The sequence below is a fragment of the Podarcis melisellensis genome (genome assembly GCF_964234715.1).
Source record: "Podarcis melisellensis genome assembly, chromosome: 5".
In the NCBI taxonomy this organism is placed as follows: Eukaryota; Metazoa; Chordata; class Lepidosauria; order Squamata; family Lacertidae; genus Podarcis; species Podarcis melisellensis.
In genome coordinates, this window is record NC_138537.1 from 97,827,346 (window position 1) to 97,845,821 (window position 18,476).

The 18,476-nt window shown below is 45.5% G+C and overlaps 1 protein-coding gene across 3 annotated transcripts in view; it reads left to right on the forward strand.

Annotated features, from left to right (window-relative positions):
• The first annotated feature begins 12,561 nt into the window (after positions 1–12,561).
• The window catches only part of PRR5 (proline rich 5), a 69,935-nt gene continuing 64,020 nt past the window's right edge, over positions 12,562–18,476 (forward strand). The window contains exon 1 of one of the 3 annotated variants that reach the window (XM_081911814.1): positions 12,562–12,698. The gene's annotated coding sequence lies outside the window, so the exon portion shown is untranslated. Of the gene's footprint in view, positions 12,699–13,192; positions 13,268–18,476 lie in introns of those variants that run through there. The other 2 variants (XM_081911813.1, XM_081911815.1) reach the window with 2 other exon arrangements.

Sequence of the window (18,476 nt, forward strand, 5' to 3'; positions counted from 1 at the left end):
ACCTCGCCTGGTCAAAAAGGAGAGCGGAGTCTCCTCAGGGCGCCCTCAGGCAGGGCAGGGCAAGGCAAGCAGAGCGAGGAGGAGAGAGAGGGGAAGGGGGGGAGCAGCCAGGAAACGCTGCGGTGTGGAGGGGGAATCAATTAAGGAGAGAAAGCGAAAAGCCTTGGAGAAAGGGAAAAAAGGAAAGAAAAGAGGCAGCTCCGGCAGAGCGCGGGGGAAAGAGAAGCCTCGCTGCTGCTGCTTGGGAGAGTAAATTACTGTACTTGCCTTGCCCCGGGTTAGGGGGCGCAAATTACTTGCCTTGCCCCGGGTTAGGGGGCGCAAATTACTTGCCTTGCCCCGGGTGCTGATAACCCACGCTACGCCGCTGGGCGGTCCCTGCCATCTTAGTACTGCGCTGGGCACTTGGGTATAACAGTGTTGGACCTACTCCAGCTTCTCTCTGTGTCTTCTGGCTTTCTGGGAAAGGAGGGATTATACAGCTTTGTTTTTTTCCTGTTTGTTTTTTTCCTGTTACCCATATCTAGGATCTGGGAGACGAGAGTATCTAAGGAAGATTCCTGCTGAACACAAAGCCAAGCGTCCTTTGAGTGAGATACTGCCCTGAAGTCCACATTCAAAAGTCTTTCCGTGTGATTTGTGTCACAGTAACTGGTAGTAACATCTGAAGATGTAGGGCTCATTGAGCTGGACCTCTTCTCCATGAAGAAGAGAAGTACATATCCATGTGGAAACTGATATATTCTTCATGACATGATCCAGTAGTAAGAACTGCTGCTTCTCAAAAGTCTACTGAATATTAATTTTCTGCACTTCAAACAGCGTTGGCCTTCTCACTCTAAATGCCACAAGGCATCTCCTTTGATGAAAAAGAGGCTTTCATACTAATTCTGTTCACAGGCGATCTGATCAACATGTGGCAGGCAATACTTCGCTCAAAGCAGTTTTGACATGAATGGATTAATTAGTCTGCACAGCCAGACTGTCAGGGTTGCACTCAGCACCAGCGGCATCTCACAGCATCTTCAAGTGGAGGTCTGCCCTACACACGTGAAAAGTGGGGTGGATGTGTGATTTAATGGGGGTGTTACTGAACACTCACAAACACACAGCACACACTTTCACCAAGCAGCGCATTCCTAGAAGTCCTTTTCCTCCAGATGGCTCCTGATATTAGAAGATAGCTTGCAGGGGCTGGGGCTGAGGAGCAGAAAGCGGCAGGTAGGAGGAAGGAGGGTTTGTCTTTAACTTTTATCCTTCATTAAATCACACTCCCTTTCTTTACAAAGGAATGGGTCACATTAGGGCTGGCCCACCCATGAGGCAACTTGGATCCACAGGGCAGCAGATCTGGCCTTCAGTAAATGAAACACCTGCTGCTGCTGCTGCTGCCCCAGATCTGCCTGTGGAGCCAAATCTGCCTCCGCCCTGCCCCCCCCCCCCAATGCTGTCTCTACAGCAGCCTCTTGGTGAATAGGAGATGCTGCTGCCCCCCCCCCCTGTTCCCATCGTAGATCTTTATCCCCAAAACCTGTTCCTTATGTAGAACTTCACTCACCCCTTCGTCCTTGTTGGAGTGAGGGTGCTATGTTGTGGTTTGCCTCAGGTGCCAGATTGTTTTGGGCCAGCCCTGGGTCACATGTACCATTGAAATCCAACATTAGTCGTACTCCAAGTTGAATCATTGAGATCAATGGATTAGATCTCACCCACGGGTCTTGCACTGCTACCTGTAGTTGTGGTCTCCTTGCTTGGCCAGGATAAAAGAGGAGGAGGGCTAAAGTTAGATGTAGGAGGAAGTTTAAGTGTTGAGCAGTGTTTAACTGCATAGTCAAACTATATTGTTCCTCCCTCTCTTCTTCCACAGGGACTGCAGAAGAGCAGCAGGCGTCATATTCTGCTTCAGCTCAAGCAGCAAAATCTCCCAGGCCATCCCTGCAAGATCTGTACCTTTCAAGGAAGGGGGAATTTTTTGTCAGGTACAGCTCATTGCGTCCTGGTGAGAAAAGCTGCACCTCAAGAAATTCCCCTCTATATAACTAGTATTCAAATGTACAGGAGTCTTGTCCCCCTTTGCTGGTGGTGTGAGTAGTAATTATAACACCGTGCTGTGAAAAGTATTTTCTTTAAAAGCACAACTGCTTTTAAAAGGAAAAGAACAGGCCAGATGGAGATGTTTTCCAAATCAGTTGGTAGCCCTGTTAGATTCCCAAGTATATATTTGACCGCCATGAAGTGCTTGGGAAATTGACATTGGCAGTTGTCTCTTTTCATGCAAACTGTGTAAACTGATATGGACTTGTGCCATGGAGGAATATCAGGAACAGGTGGGCTATTGTTTTTGAAGCTGAGGAAATGCCATTAACCTGTTGAACCACAGGGTTTTCACAGCAGAACAGACACCAGCAATAAATCTTTCATTAAACAGATGGTGGTGACTGAGTTAATTCTAGCTGGTGCTGTGGCTGCGCAATGGGTAATGAGTTTGTCCTCTGGACTTGGAGATGCAGGACAGGAAACTGAGGGTTGGAGGCAGATTTCAGCCAACTGCACGTGTACCTGTTCCTGCCAGTCATGAACCTCATCATCATTTATTTAAATTTAAAATAGACTAATTCATTGTTCCAAATCAGAACTGGAAAGAATGCAAGGAGAGGATGGGCAAGAAAGGAAAGCACAGCCACAGCACTGGTTCCTGGCTTCATAAAGCGGACTATCACCAAACCTGCCTACCATGTACTGAAAGGAAAAACAGTGGTACCTCGGTTTACAAACTTAATCCGTTCTGGAAGTCTGTTCTTAAACCAAAGTCATTCTTAAACCAAAGTGTGCTTTCCCTAATGAGGCCTCCTGCCACTGGTGCCCTTCCACCATTTGGCTTCCATTCATAGACCAAGGTAAAGTTCGCAAACTGGGACACTACTTCCGGTTTTGCGGAGTTCGTATACCAAATCGTTCCTAAACAGGACTGTACTTAAACCAAGGTACCACTGTATAAGATAGAAAGAAACACACATGGTGCATTCAAAATACTCTGTCCTTTTCCATCTGGTGGAATTTGGACAATCTGTCCTCTTCCTATCAAATGATATTCAGCAGCCATGGTTCATGCCCACAATGGGCAAGAGAAAAGTTACTTGCAAGTAAGCTCTGCTACATGAGGCCTACAGCCTAAAGATGGAGGGGCTACTTCTTACATTTCAAAACTACCATGTGGTAAATTGTTGTGGCGTTATCAAGAAGCTCTCACACTTAAGCAATCTAAACGCAGGATCACAATCAGCTGACGGTTCTGCAATGTACTGGGGCAGAGTCTGATGCTAGAGACTTCTTTGCTAACAGAAGAGCCAAGTCCTAGGGGCCAAGATCTCTTTGCCACCCCCATAAAATATTAAAGCCCCCACCCCTGTTTATGGGCATTGTCATTCAAATTGTGTGCATGTGCCACATCTTGTATCAGTTATGGGAGTGGGGCTTACTTCTTTCCAAAACAGATTCTGCTCTGAATGTACAGCAAACTGCTGTCATCTTTTTAAAAAATCAACAACTCTTGTAGTAACTTGAAGATAACGAATTTGTTGTGCTAATTGGCCAAAGCCCACTTCATCAAATACAGTGGTACCTTGGGTTAAGAATTTAGTTCGTTCCGGAGGTCCGTTATTAACCTGAAATTGTTCTTAACCTGAAGCACCACTTTAGCTAATAGGGCCTCCTGCTGCTGCGCCGTCAGGGCACGATTTCTGTTCTCATCCTGAAGCAAAGTTCTTAACCTGAGGTACTATTTCTGGGTTAGCGGAGTCTGTAACCTGAAGTGTCTGTAACCCGAGGTACCACTGTACAACTATAAAATGATGCTCTGCGGTATTGCCAGGTTAGCTGGAATCTGCACCCCAGATCCTCAAAATCAAATGTTAGATGTGGAGACCACTCCAAGTTACCTCCTCCTGCATCTCTGTTCTTTTTCTCCTCACAGTGAATCCGATTGTCTTACTTCTGAGTAATCATGGTTAGGGTTGCACTCAGGAATGTGCCAGGGGGCAGCAGCACAGCCTCCATGTTTTCATATTTCATACAAAAAAATCTCATATATTGTTCAGAGGTTTTTCTGCAAATACTTGTTTTTTCTAGCAAGAATGATTCCCTTTCTCCTATTTGATATGACCATCTACTGTATTCTAGCTGTCCCCTCTGTGGGCTTGAATGACCTTTTACCAGACCACCCCACTTCTCTCCCATTGCTTGCATGCAACAGATGGGTCCAATTCTTCCTTCGGAAGACAAACATTTGCTTTTGAACCTCAGAAGGCTCCGATCTGGTGGAACACTCTGTCACAAGAGACTAGGGCCCTGTGGGACTTGACATCCTTCCGCAGGGCCTGCAAGACAGAGCTGTTCCACCAGGCCTTTGGCCAGGGCACAGCCTGACTCCCTCCTTCGGCAATCTTCTGACCCAATGGTTGCCAGTGGTTTAATTTGAATTAATTTTATAAGGAATGATTTTAGAGTGTTGTGTTGTACTGTTGTACTGTTTTATTGTTGTTAGCCGCCCTGAGCCCGGCTTCGGCTGGGGAGGGCGGGATATAAATAAAATTTATTATTATTAGAAGTAGATGGCAGAGGTGGGAGAACACCTAGCACATATTTGCAGGCATTTGTGCGTCAACAGCATTGGCTCCGATAATATTTATGTTAAGGGAACAGATGGAGACAAAGGAAACTTACTTGTCTGGGATCAACGTTATTCATAGTTTTAGGCGCAACACCCACAGTTGTTTTGACATGGGAACTGTCTCTCTAGTTGTCAAGTATTCTTGCACAGGAGGCCTGCTTTAAGCCAGGGGCTGGCAGCCCTCCAACTCGGGTGGGACTCCAAACTCCCACCAGCTCCTCTCAGAAAGGTCAGACTCAGGGGTGATGGTAGATGAAGTCCAATGAGCCCCGTTTTAAGCAAAGGCTGAAGAATCAGCAACACGGCCTTCACCCACTGACTCAATCACACCAAACTGGGCTCTTTAGCCACCTTAAGGTGAACAGAGATTTCGAGAAAGTTGCCCAAGGCAATTCTTTGTGGACATGTGCTACTAAGGGGAAATGTGTTACTAGGTGCAGAACCCCACATCCCACAATACCCTCCACCACTATGGCCATTTAAACAAAAGAATGAACTTAGAGCCTGGTTGCAAATACACGCTTTCAAAGGTGTGCTTTAGGCAATATCTGCTGGTGAGGAAGCAGCAAGGTGTGCTTGGGAGTGGGGCGTCGATGGCTTTGCATAGCTCCTTGTTCCTCCCCATGATTAGCAAAACCAGAACAAACTGTGGGAGCAAGTGCTCATATAAGATGCATGGTGCAGAATTTAGCAGCGCTTAGCTCATAATTTTGACTAGCTGGGTACAGCTCTTTTTATTTTTATTTTGTAACACAGAAAGAACAGGGAGATTGTCCTTCACAGTTAATTTCATTTCAGGAGAGAACGATAAGGGTTTCCTCTTGAGCTGCTTCTTTCCCCTGCTTTTTATCAGTATTTCCCCAGACTCCCCTGCTGTTTCCTTTTCCTTACTCACAGCTAACTGTAGCTGCTGCTCAAGAAGGTGTTCACATGCTCCATTTCCCACCATCCTCTTTTGTGAGCCAATGGCACACACACTCAACTGACTTAGCTCCCTCCCAGACCTCGTCTTCTTCTGCTGAGGCAGGGCCTCCTCCACCACATGGTGGATCAGTGGATAAGCTTCATGCAGATACCATGTTCTGTTGCTATATAACAAACACTTTTCCTGTGGTAGAGCACTCTCAACGGAGCCAGCAAAGCAATAAGGGAGCTGGGAGATTCAAATGACAAACTCATTAGACTTGTACATAAAAGGCCAGCCACCCCCCCTTAACCCACTCATCATCATTGCTTCTGGTAATAGATGTGCCTTCTGTGGCCAGCTGTCATGGAATGATCTACAGCAATGATAAAAGTATTTAAATAAAAGGACAAGCCTGTACTTTAAGCTACAACGCATAAAAATGAAACAGTGCCATGTGGCAGGCCAAGGAAAGATAATGTACAGCGAGCTAAAAATAATTTGCAAAGTAGTGTTATCAAGATACATTAAATCAGCATAAATCCACCAACTCATAAGCAGTAGGATGAAACATGGATTGCAAGCGAACATTTCTTCTTTTGGTGCACATCTGTACTCAGCCTGCCTGCAATTTCCTGAACTTGACGTACAAGGTTTGTGTTGTGCAGTGCTTGATGAGGCCTGCCACCACCAGTGGGTTGCAAATGTTTGTAGCCCTTGCAACATCAGCTTGCCTGCCAAGGAGCCCCTGCACATCGTCATCATACCTTTATTGTCACTGTACAGCCTGTGTACAATGAAATTAACCGAGCCTCCCCCCCCCCCCAAACACTCAGTCTCATTGCACTCTGTGTCCTTGTCACACAACACACCAACAACGAAAGTCAGTTGCACTGTATTATTTTCCGTTCAGCAGCTGATTACAAACCCTCCAAGTGTCCCTTATTTTCCAGGGACAGTCCCAGAATTATGAAAGTCGTCCTGGCTTCTGGTTTGATGCCGGAATGTCTCTATTTCTCCAGTTAGTGCCACTGCTGCCAATCTCTTTTTTAAAAAAATAATTTTTTAATAATTTTCACAAATAAAAAATACATAACACATCACATTTTCAACTTTAACAAATTTTTCCAGTTTTGGACTTCCTTCAGCCTCTTTGACAATCATCCAATTTTAAGTTTTAAATACACAGTTCTTGAGTTCACTATCACCTTTAGTAAACCAGTTACAACCTATTTTCCTTTTTTGCAATATTTCTTTAACTTTTACAGAGCTTCTTTAAATGCCACTAACGCTATTTCTCTATCACTTGTACTTTCCCAATAGTCCACCATCTTTCTCCAGTCCTCGATAAACTTTTGATCTCGTAGATATCTAATCTTCCCTGTCAATTTATCCAGTTCTGCATAGTCCATCAACTTTGTTCTCCACTCTTCTAGTGTTGGAACTTGTTCCTGTTTCCAATTCTGGGCCAGTAATACTCTCGCTGCTGTTACCGCATATAGGAAAAGTTTTCTGTCCTTTCTATTTATTTCATTTCCTATAATTCTTAAAAGAAAAGCCTCTGGTTTCTTAGTAAATGTATATTTCAACATTTTCTTCAGTTCATTGTAAATCAATTCCCAGAAGCTCTTCACTTTCTTACATTCCCACCACATATGATAGAAAGTACCATCCTTTTCTTTACATTTCCAGCATTTCTTACATGTTTTGTACATTTTTGCTAACTTTACCGGTGTAATATACCATCTATACATCATTTTCATTATATTCTCTTTTAACGCTGTACATGCAGTAAATTTCATATTTTCATTCCATAATTTACTCCAATCATCCATTTGTATATTATATCCAAAATCTCTGGCCCATTTTATCATAACCGATTTAACTTCCTCATCTTTTGTGTGCCATTCCAGAAAATTTTATACATTTTAGACAATATCTTACATTCGTTATTTATTATTTCTATTTGAAATTTCGACTCTTTCTCTGCATACCCATATTCCTTAAGATCCTTTTTAAACATTTCATTTATTTGTAAGTAATGCAACCAGTCATATACATGCTCTTTTACCTCTTCATAAGGCTTCATTTTCCATTTCCCCCCTTCCTTAACAATTAACTCTCCATAGGTAATCCAATTCTTCCTCATGTTAGTTTTTTTTACGCTCATAACCTCCAATGGAGACAACCAGTGTGGGGTTTTTGGCTCGAGTAGGTTTTTATACCTATCCCAGACTTCTTTCAGCGATCTTCGGAAAATGTGGTTCTCAAAACCTACATGACCTTTCTTCTTTCCCAACCACAAATATGCGTGCCACCCAAATCTATTATCAAATCCTTCTAAATCTAACAACTCCGTGTTCCCTAATTTTATCCATTCCTTTAACCAACAGAGACATGCTGCTTCATAATATAATTTCAGGTCTGGCAGGGCGAAGCCTCCTCTTTCTTTCGCATCTGTTAGTAACTTAAATTGTATTCTAGGCTTCTTACCCTGCCAAATATACCTTGAAATTGTTCTTTGCCATTCCTTAAAGATTGCCGTCCCTCTGATTATTGGAATTGTTTGAAACAAAAACAATACTTTTGGCAGAACGCTCATCTTTATCGTTGAGATCCTTCCCCACATTGATAGTTTCTGCTATCAATGTCTGCTGCCAATCTCAGGGATGAGGAGGAGTCAGTGCTCATCTGAGCAACTGTGGTGGCGCCAGTAATGGCTGCAATGAGAGCATCCCATGGCCTCTCCATGGCCGCAGCCCTTCTCCCTTGAGCAGCTTGTGGCAGCTGCTAGAGATCAGGTAAGGAGAATGAGAAGTATTTAATTATTCGTACTTTTTTATTTATTTATAGGTATTTTGGATTTGATGTGTTACTGTGATGAGGAATGGGGGAAGAACGGCCTTCTTGGTAAGAATTAGTGGTAACTTTGAGTTATAAAATTGCAATATCTCAAAAAGAACTTTAGGTTAAGGATTTGATAATATGCAAATCTGCTAGAATGTAACTTAAAAACAGGTTGATTTAACCAATTAACCAGCCTAAATAAAACCAATAAAATTAATATGTACCAGTAGTAAGTAGGTTGTATTAACAGCCAGTAGCAGTAATGAGGTGAGATCAAAATAGACAAAACATATTTCTAAAAAATAAGATTACCAGCAACCCCCAAAGTAATTAGAATATGGAGTCTTTCATTTTGGCACCTAAGTGTTTGGAAGTATGAGGACTTTGGGAAGAATCCGATATATCCAGGTACAATATTTAAGCATTCAATTTATTGTTGTTCATGCAGCGCCATTCTCCCTGACACCACTATGGATTTCACAGCAGTCAAAGCTTGTTTACATTTCCAGAGGTCCATGTTACAGGACTTTGCTGCAGCACGAATAACCAAAAGTCTTGTGGCACCTTAGAGACTTAACAGATATATGATAGCATGAGCCTTTGTGAACTACAGTTCAATTCATCAGCTGCATGAACTGCTGCCCTGAGTGGGGGGATTGTTCAGGAGCTTGGCTGGCTTCTGAGATGAAGCGCTCAAAAATCCCTCCCAGCAGGAGGCCAGTGTGTGTGTGTGCCCTTCCCTCCCTTTCTGTTCCCTTTCCTTTCCTGATGATGCAGCATTGAAAATTACTGAGCAAGGATTCCGGGAGGGAAATGGGCTCACAAAGCAGCTCTATTAACACCAACAGGAGCGCCAACTGGAGATTATTCTTAACCAGCAAAATGCCTGTCCTTCTGATATGCGGCACATGTGCAGAGGGAGGGCGTGTCTATTAAAGGGCTCTCTGGGGACGCAACCTCCTGCAGCAGCCTTCTCAGCGAGGGATGGGCAGCAGAGTTTCTTCTTCATCCAAGTTTGGCACTTCACTTTTCCTGACCGGCTCCCGTTTGCACACCTTGATCTCTGTTGCTTGTTGTGCCACAAGAGTAGAACAGAATGTTGGGAACTGGCTTTTATTTTTTAATGGCATAAACAAAAAGGATCTTGCCCAAACCAGGAATTTCACCATTTATTTCATTTCACAGAGTCATTCATTGGAGGCTTTGACCTTCATTTTCGGATGACCAAGGTGGCTTGGAAGCAGCAGCGAAATTCTTCGCTCTGGATGGATGAATCTGTCATTTTTGGTTTCCGATTTCCCCAGTTTCCACATCAGTTTGCTGCGTCTCTCTGAAGTGGCTCCCCAATTGGGGCAGAGCCACTGTGGTTGCTTCCTAGCAGATGCATAGTTGTTGCTTACTGGAAGTGGGGGAGGGGCAAGGCAATGGGGAAGTTGTTGCAGTGGATACAATTGGCTTTGCTGGTGTGTTCACCCTGTGCCAACCCCCCACTGCCCTGCCCTTCCCAGTTTTCTTCCCAGTAAGCACCAATGACCCCACCTGTCAGGAAAGTAGTGTAGCACTTCTGCCCCACTGGGCCCCATTAGAACATTTTGCCTGGCTCTTGACTAAGGAAGGGTCATTATCATTATGACTTTGTATTTGAAGGCCTTACTCTACAACTTTTGAGGTCCAAGCAAATGGGCACAGATGTCTTGCAATGCAGAGCTTCCTCTTCCAATGAATGTTTTCCTTTAATCTGATGTTTTACTTAAAACAAATTTGTGTATGTAGCTTTCCATGGCTGGAGCTTGATTTTCCTGACTCCTTGCAGAGACACCTTTTCAAAGATTCTCTCAACCATCTCACGTTCATACAAGTTATACTTAATTTCATTTAAAAATACTAATAGTAGTAAAAATAATAGCATGCAAGAGTATACGAAACCTTCAGACTTATTTTACAAAATAGTATTTGACGTAATCTGCTGTGTGACTGTGTTGTTCTTCAGGATTCTGACCTCTCCTCTGGTTCTCAAGAAATATGTTCCTAGAGATTGATTGATTTTGATTGATTGATTGATTGATTAAATAAATAACTAAATAAATCCCCCCTTTTTTATCCCAGTGGGCTCTGGAGTTTGCTTGGATTGGATTTTCTGACGCTTCTCCTAACTTAAATATGCTTGCAGAAAAGCAATTCATATTCACGTGCTGCAATCCTGTAGTTCCTTTTCCCCAACTTGCCCACCATTTGAATCTCTGTAGTAAGCACAGAACACCCACAAGCATGAAAATGTTTTAAACATTTTAAATATTAACTCAAAATACCCCAGCTCATGATAAAATCAGAAACTGTGGAAACAAAAGACGTGTGTGCCTTGGTTGCTGAGCACAGCAAGCTGCTGGCTAAACACATCCATTTCTGCTTTAAAAATTGTTAGCAGACTATTTGCTATATTTCCGCCTGTGTTCTTTCCTCCCCGCCCTCTCTCCCTCCTTCTACCTTGTCCAGTGGCGACGATGCCACAGCTCAGCAGAGCAGAAAGCAATGTAATCACCGCACTTGATCTTTGGAATTGCTCTTATAAAACAGCAATAAACAACCAAAAGCAAAAACTGTTGCATGCATGCACTTGCGTAGAGACATAATTCTTGTAACTAGGGGAGTCCACAGAGTTCTCCACTTTGCCTCACCACATTATGTATGTATGCAAGAACTGCTCTTCAATAGACACACTTGCAGGGCTGCATATAAAAATTGTGATGAAACAATTGGGAAATTGAAGAAACAATCTAAAAACAACAAATATTAAGCAGCATTAGAATATCAGAACTTGAGAGCTGAAAGCAGCATAATACACTGAAAAGTTTTTTTTAATCCTGGGCAAATGTAAAGACCTTTCATGGAAATCCATGGGAGTGTGTGGTGTCTCTTGGAAAGCCTTGCTTTTCCATACAATTGCTGCCTATGTTAGATACTTGGGTGGTTTCCCTCACCAGCCCAGCCATAAAAAGAATTTGCAGGAACTGGGATGCATCATTGTGGAGCCTCCGTCTTATCAAGCAGTTAATAACAAATGGCACCTCTAGCCAAGACAGAGCTGGGTGCTCCTGCTCAGGGTTGCAGCTGGCCTGTTTTGGATCCCATTCCATTCCTTCTCTTCCCCTTCCAACAGTCAACCAGTATTCTAACTCAGGGTTGTTGTTTTCCAAGAGCATGATCTGGTGCCAAGTTGAGATGCCACAGCCACACATTGCCATGGCACTGACAGCCTTATGCTCCCATCCAGGGAAACATGAAGATGTTTGACTTTTTTTATTTATTAAATTTGTACACTGCCCTGTACCTGTAGATCTTAGGGCAGTTCACAGCATAAAATCACAATATAAAAAACTACATTTTTGTACAGAAACAGTTGGCTAATCTAAATTCCATTTCCTGGGGGGGGGGGGGGAGAGGGGCGCTTTGGGCTTTGGTCTTTCAAATTTTCAGCAACAGCCTGAGCAAGGCCAAAATCTGGCGCCCTCCCCCCTTGCCTTCTGCTCTGCCTGTGCATCCTAGCCCAGTGCTGCCCTGAATCTTGTGCAGAAACAAAGATACGCTAAAAATCATATTCCACAGAAGTTCCAGGAATCGGTCACTAAAGCTTGAAACTGAACCTCGGGGTGGTGAGTTCGAGTCAAGCATCGGGCAAAAAGACCTGCATTGCAGAGGGTTGGACTAGATGACCCCTGATTATAGAATCGGAGGAAGGGAGGCGCCTGCCCTTTAGGCGCCCTCGAGCACTCTGCAGATGCTCAGGGACGTCTTGTTCTTCCGTTTTAAACTTTCCTCCTCACTGGTTGACTTCGGCACATGCTTCCCCCTCTGCAAATATTCTTATTAGTTGCCAATACAGCAAGATTCAGATCCGCCCCCCCCCGCGCCTACAATGAGAAGATGCGCGTTTGGGGCGGGGGCGAAGTGGGGCGAGGCTTCGCCCTCCCCCCGCCTTGGGCTTTGGCCCCCCGCCTCCTCCCCCGCCCCCCGCTGCGCGCGAGGAAGAAGCCGCCTCCCTCCCTCCCGCCTCCCTCCCGGCCGGGCGCAGCGCATCTCCCTCGCCGAGCACGGACCGCCCTCGCCCGCCGCGCCGGACCGAACCCCCAGCAGAGCGGCGGCGGCGGCAGGAGGCACGAAGGCGGCGGAGCCGGCCAGGCCGGGCGGGAGGCTCCCATGGCGGCAGCGAGAGGCGGCGGCATCGGCGGCCGGAGACCCACCTCGCGCCCACTCCCAGCGGCTTCCCCCGCCGCCGCCCCGGTGAGCCCAGCGAGCGCCTTCGGGGGGGGCGGCCGGGGGGGGCAGGGGTTCCTGGGCGGGCCGGTTCTTTGCAAGGGGGGAGGCGGCGGGGGGGGCTCTAGGAGGGAGAGGGCGTCTCCTGCTCCAGGGATCTGCTCCGGGGGATCCCTGGCCGGGGTCTCCTGGGCGGATTTCCGCGCTCGAGCCGGGGGGGGGCCCGATGGGGGCGGGGAACCGGAGAGACCCCCCCCAGGCTGCTGCTGCGGCGGAAGCCACGCTGGGCTCCTTCGGCTTCCCGGCCCCGCGCGCCGGCCAAGGTGAGCCAGCGGGGGCGAGAGAGGCTTTCGGTGCAGGAAGCGGACCTGAGCGGGAACCGCCAGGCGGGACTCGTCGGCCAAGCGCAGGGGAAGCGTGGCTGGTGCGCCTCGATCCGCCTTGCGGGCATCTGGGTGGTCACTGGCCTGACCCTGCCGGCTCTCCTCGGAGCATCCTTGGAGCAGCGCAGCCTCTCGGGTCCCCCTGACCCCCCTCTTGCTCCGAGGAGGAAAACCCCAGTGAGGCTGATGGAGAGAGAGAAGGACTTGCCCAAGGTGAGCTGCAGCTCCTGAGTTTGATGGCTGGAAACAAGAGTAATATAATTGGTTTTCTTTTGTGGCTGGGTTGGTTGAGCATGAGACTCTTAATCTCTGGGTCCTGGGTTCGAGGCCCACCTTGGGCAAAAGGATTCCTGCATTGCAAGGGGTTGGACTAGATGACTCGTGGGGTCCTTTCCAGCTCTACAATTCTGGCATCCATCTGGCTCAGGAGAAGTCACAACGTTGGAGAGTTACAGCTGGTGGCTGTTGTGGCTGTAGATACTGATATGGGAGAGATATGTTTTATTGCATGAAAAGGCAAACTAAGGCCCGGGGGCCAGATCCGGCCCAATCGCCTTCTCAATCCGGTCCGCAGACAGTCTGGGAACCAGCGTGTTTTTACATGAGTAGAATGTGTCCTTTTATTTAAAATGCATCTCTGGGTTATTTGTGCGGCATAGGAATTCATTCATCCCCCCCACCCAAATAGTCCGGCTCGGCACAAGGTCTGCGGGACAGTGGACCAGCCCTCTGCTGAAAAAGTTTGCTGACCCCTGGTTTATTGCATGTGGGGCAGATGACCCTATGATTACTGTAGGGACAGTGGCTTCATGCTGGGGTGGGGGGCAGAGAGCAGGTGGGGGCGGGGCTGGCATGCGTCCTGGGGGCAGGGCGCCCAGTGCAGGGGGGCAGCTGCGATGGCACCCTGCCGGGATTGCGCTGCCAGGAGCGGTGCGCTCCCCCCCCCACTCCTCTTCCTCCACCAGTGTGTAGGGATGTTTTCTATTAGTCGCTTTCCCTGTGTTAAATGTGTGGTGCCAGTCAGGAGAGGCTGGCGGGGCAGCACAACAGAGTTGGCCTCTTGGCAGTGGTGTCGCTGCTTCTTACCAGGGTGGGGTCAAGGTCAGAGTGGCACTGGTGGAGCCAAACTAGCATTTCCAATAGTACTATAGCTATTATACTGTAGTCCCTCTCTCACCTCCCCCCCCCCCTTGTTTCATCACATGCACCTCCTCCTCATCAGTCACCTCTCACTTTTTACAGCGCCAAGACAGAAAACCCCTCTCGCCAAGGGAAAAACTGGGAGCAATTTAAGGCTCCCAATTCTTGCTTGGAAGTTTCCGCCTGCCCCACATCTAATGCCCTATGTGGTGTCTAGTGCAGGGCAAGGAGGTGTGATTTGAAGAAGACAGTCTTGCAAGCTAAATTGGTACCCAAATTAGGCCTTTAAGCCAGGGGTTCCTCAACACTGCTATAACAAATTTAGAACAACATATTCATTAATTTACATTTACATGTTTTTCCTGTTCTGTTTGCCATTTCAGATTTCTTGATCTTCTTCTCCCCACCCAATATATTTATGTTAGAAAATGTAAAAAGGACAAAACAGCTGTACAGGAGGCTTAAAACCCTGTGGGTTGAGCATTCAGTGACGTTTTAAATTAATGACATTAATGGACTTAACTTAGTCCTGCTCATTAAGTTCAGTAGGTCTACTCAGAGTAAAACACCCCATGACCCTTGCTGTCCAGTGGCTTTGAGGCTGTTTCAGAGTCAGGCTGATAATCCACATTACACGTGACATGAAGTTTTCCACTTCTCCCCTGTAACGTTCGATGACCAGAGATTTATGTGTGCCGTGTTGCTTGTTTTCCCACCCATGTTGATACTGGTGGGATGAACATGGAGTGACTGTTTCCTAAATATCACAGAGGAGAGTAGCAGAACACAACATGGGGGTGCCTTGACTGTGTCGCACATAGTGAGCAGCTCTAGCCTCAGATGAAGCTTTTTAGAAATACTTTCACCAAACTGCATTCTTATTTACTGTTCCTCCTGCTGAGGTTTTAAATATTTGTTGTTGGGTATGGAAAGGGTGGCTGAAGTGGATTCAGTCTTTCCTGACAGTGTCTTTATGGAGCAGTCGTTTTAGTTGATCCGTTTGTAAATGCTTGTGTGTTGCTTCTTCAAAACTTATCTAATGACTTTTCAGTTTAAAGTCAGTGTCATTGTTTCACACAGGTGGCCCCTCTCATTCATGATGTGCAGGCAAAATGGGGTCGGATGCAAACACCTGTAAGCAAAGGTGCCTTTTACTTTATTTATATGCTATATGCTGAATACAGGCAACTGTGACATTCGTGTTTGGTCCCCTGTATCTAATTCCCCCTGCTTTGGCAAAATAAATGGACCTCAGATAGGAGGATCTGAAAGGACATTAGCTTAACAAGCTCAAAACAGCCCAATATTCTTGTGTCAGAAGCCCCTGGGTTCATAGGTATGCAGCACTAAGCCTATCTAAGAGCTGGTTTTGTGATGCAGGTCGGCGCCACCTACCTGAGAAACCTATAGAGCAGAGGCAAATATTGGGAAGGGTGAGCATAGCAGAAGAGCTATCATTGTATCAGCCTTAAGTTATGGTCTTAAAAGAAATGACCAGCTTGCTTCTCACTTACCGTAAGTTGAATTTTTAAATCAAGTGAGATAGAAAAGAGGTCAGCCACATATTCTGAGGGGAGAGTTTCATATACAAGGGGCCACAAGAGAGAAGGCAAGAAATAGCAGAAGGAAGTGGAGCTTTAATAGGAGTTGTGTTTGATGAACAGAGGGACCGTGGAAGAGAGTAAGCAAGATAGATGGCCATCAGCAATACCATAGCTTAGGCTATGTACCCATTCACAGCTTAAAACGCAGTGAGGTCATTCCCCTCTTGCTGGGTTTCAAGTTGTAGTTGCATGTTGCAAGTTGCAACAGCAGCATTTCTCAAGAACCCACATACAGATTGGGGCTAATGCCATGTGCAAAAGGCTTAGACAGCAGCAGTGGAGGCGCACTAGAGCCAGTGTGGTGCAGTGGTTAGAGTGTTGGACTAAGACCTGGGTTCAACTCCTCACTCAGCCATGAAGATCGCTGGGTGACCTTGGCCCCATCACTGCCTCTCAGCCTAACCTACATCGCAGGGATTAAAGGGGGTGTGGGAGAGTCCAGCTCCTTGGAGAAAAAGATGGGATATCAATGCAAGGAATAAATAAAATAAACCATGATGACAATTGCTTTACAATAACTGAGGAAAGCCTAAGGTCTGAATAAGAGTTTTAGAAACAAATTGATAACAAATCTTATTAGTATTATAGAGGGAACGGACAAATTTTAGCTAGAGCAGGAATTTGAACTAGAAAAGGAAATATGATGTGTATGAGCATGCGATCATTGCTATATAGGCCAAATGTGATGTTCTCTCTGCAGGCTCACTCTATGGGCATAACCCACATCCCCCGCCTAAGTGTGGATCTCCCCGATTGCTTTCTAGAGTGTTCCAATCAACAACTTTGTAAAGTAGGTCAGTAATATTGCCGTATCGCATTCCGATACATAAAATGAATTATTAACATAAACCCCTATTATCTGTTGCAACAGGGCATATATTATGTTCAGCTCAATCCTGTCTATGGATGTTATGTCCCATTGGGTACAGTGAGGCTTACTCCCAAGTAAGCGTGCCTGAGGCTGCAGTCTTAGAACTGCTGTTTTTCCTGCTCTGCACCATTGAATATAGACAACCCACCATTTTATAAGTGGACCATTTTGTGGTTCTGTTGTTAACTGAGCCATTTCATGAATTCCTAGTTCTGTGGGATGAGCAGAAGACATCCATGGATTTTCTCTCAGGTGTCCAGGAGCTGAGTGGGTGTATTTGTGTGAGCTGGACATTCTTCTAAATCTTGCAGATATTTATGTAGTCAAGCAGGCAATATAGCACTAGAAATTGTTGGCCCAATTTGCGGCAGTATGTATTTGAAAATCTGGCTGGGTTCCTGTCTTGAAACCTAAACCCACAATTATTCCTTGGCTCATTCTGCTTACGTTCTTTATATTCTGACGGAATGGTTTTCCGTTCCATTCTGTTCTGTTCTTTTCACTTGGCAATATTGTGGAAGTAAAATATAATTCCTGTGAAAGATATCTAAATTACCTCTAATAATTTAATGTGGAAAATGTACAGGATTAACAAACTATGACTTGAATTCATAGGAAAACATTGTTGAAATGTTGACCAAACACCTAAACTGTGTTCAACATTGAAACTGAAAGTCAAGGCATGGAAAAATCTCTATTTTAGGCTTGTAAAGGCTTTAAGCAGAACTGTGTGCACACCACTCTAAAAATTCTGCTTCAGGAAAAGCTGAATTCTGTAGCCTGCACAAAGTTTACAAATACAGTGGTACCTCAGTTTTCAAACATCTCTGTTTTCGAGCATTTCGGTTTTCAAATGCTGTAAACCCGGAAGTAAATGCTTCAGTTTTTGAACATGCCTCAGAAGTTGAACATGCCACACGACTTCTGTATTGAGTTTTCTGTACTGAGGCTTCCTGATTGAGTTTTCGGATGTTTCGGAACTCGAACAGTCTTCTGGAATGGATTATGTTCGAAAACCGAGGTACCACTGTACAATTATTGCCATAATTTTGCTAGTGAAGGGGGAAAACAAGGAGTGATACAGGGCATTCCAAATCACTAGAAACTGTATTTACATTTGTGACTTCTCAGATTTCATCAGACTGGCACTGTCCACGCATTCTAAAGCATATCTTCATTGGGGCATTGTTATGACCTTGTTAGTCTAAAAATGAGGTGCAGTGGAATACAGTCGGACCTTGTGTTGCGTTAGGTTCATGTTGTGTCTTTTTGGCTTGCAAACGCGGCAAACCCGGAAGTGTATACTTCTGGGTTTCACTGCATGCGCAGAAGGGCTCTATCGCACTCTGTGCTTGCGCAGAAGCGCTGCTCTAGTTGCGGACTTTTCTGGTTGCAAACTGCACCCCAGAATGGATCGTGTCCGCAACTAGAGGTACCACTGTATGTCATTCCATTCTACACATAAGTAAGATGTCACAACAATATATTGAGATAACAGTGAGAGAAATCTAATTCTGATAGTACAGCGGCTTAAAAATTGTGTACTTGGGGATTAAAGCGTGTGTGTGTGTGTGTGTGAGAGAGAGAGAGAGAGAGAGAGAGAGAGAGAGAGAGAGAGAGAGAGAGAGAGAAGCCTTCCTAACATTCTCTAAATTCAAAATGGTGTAACTGGGGTGGGAGAGGGATGGTATTTGCCTTCTCTTTATATGAATATAAAGAATATTCTTTATCTGCAGTTGTTAAGTAAGGTGCCTGTAGTCATTTTACTTTATGGGAACTATGAAGCAGTACTGTAAAATAACAACTG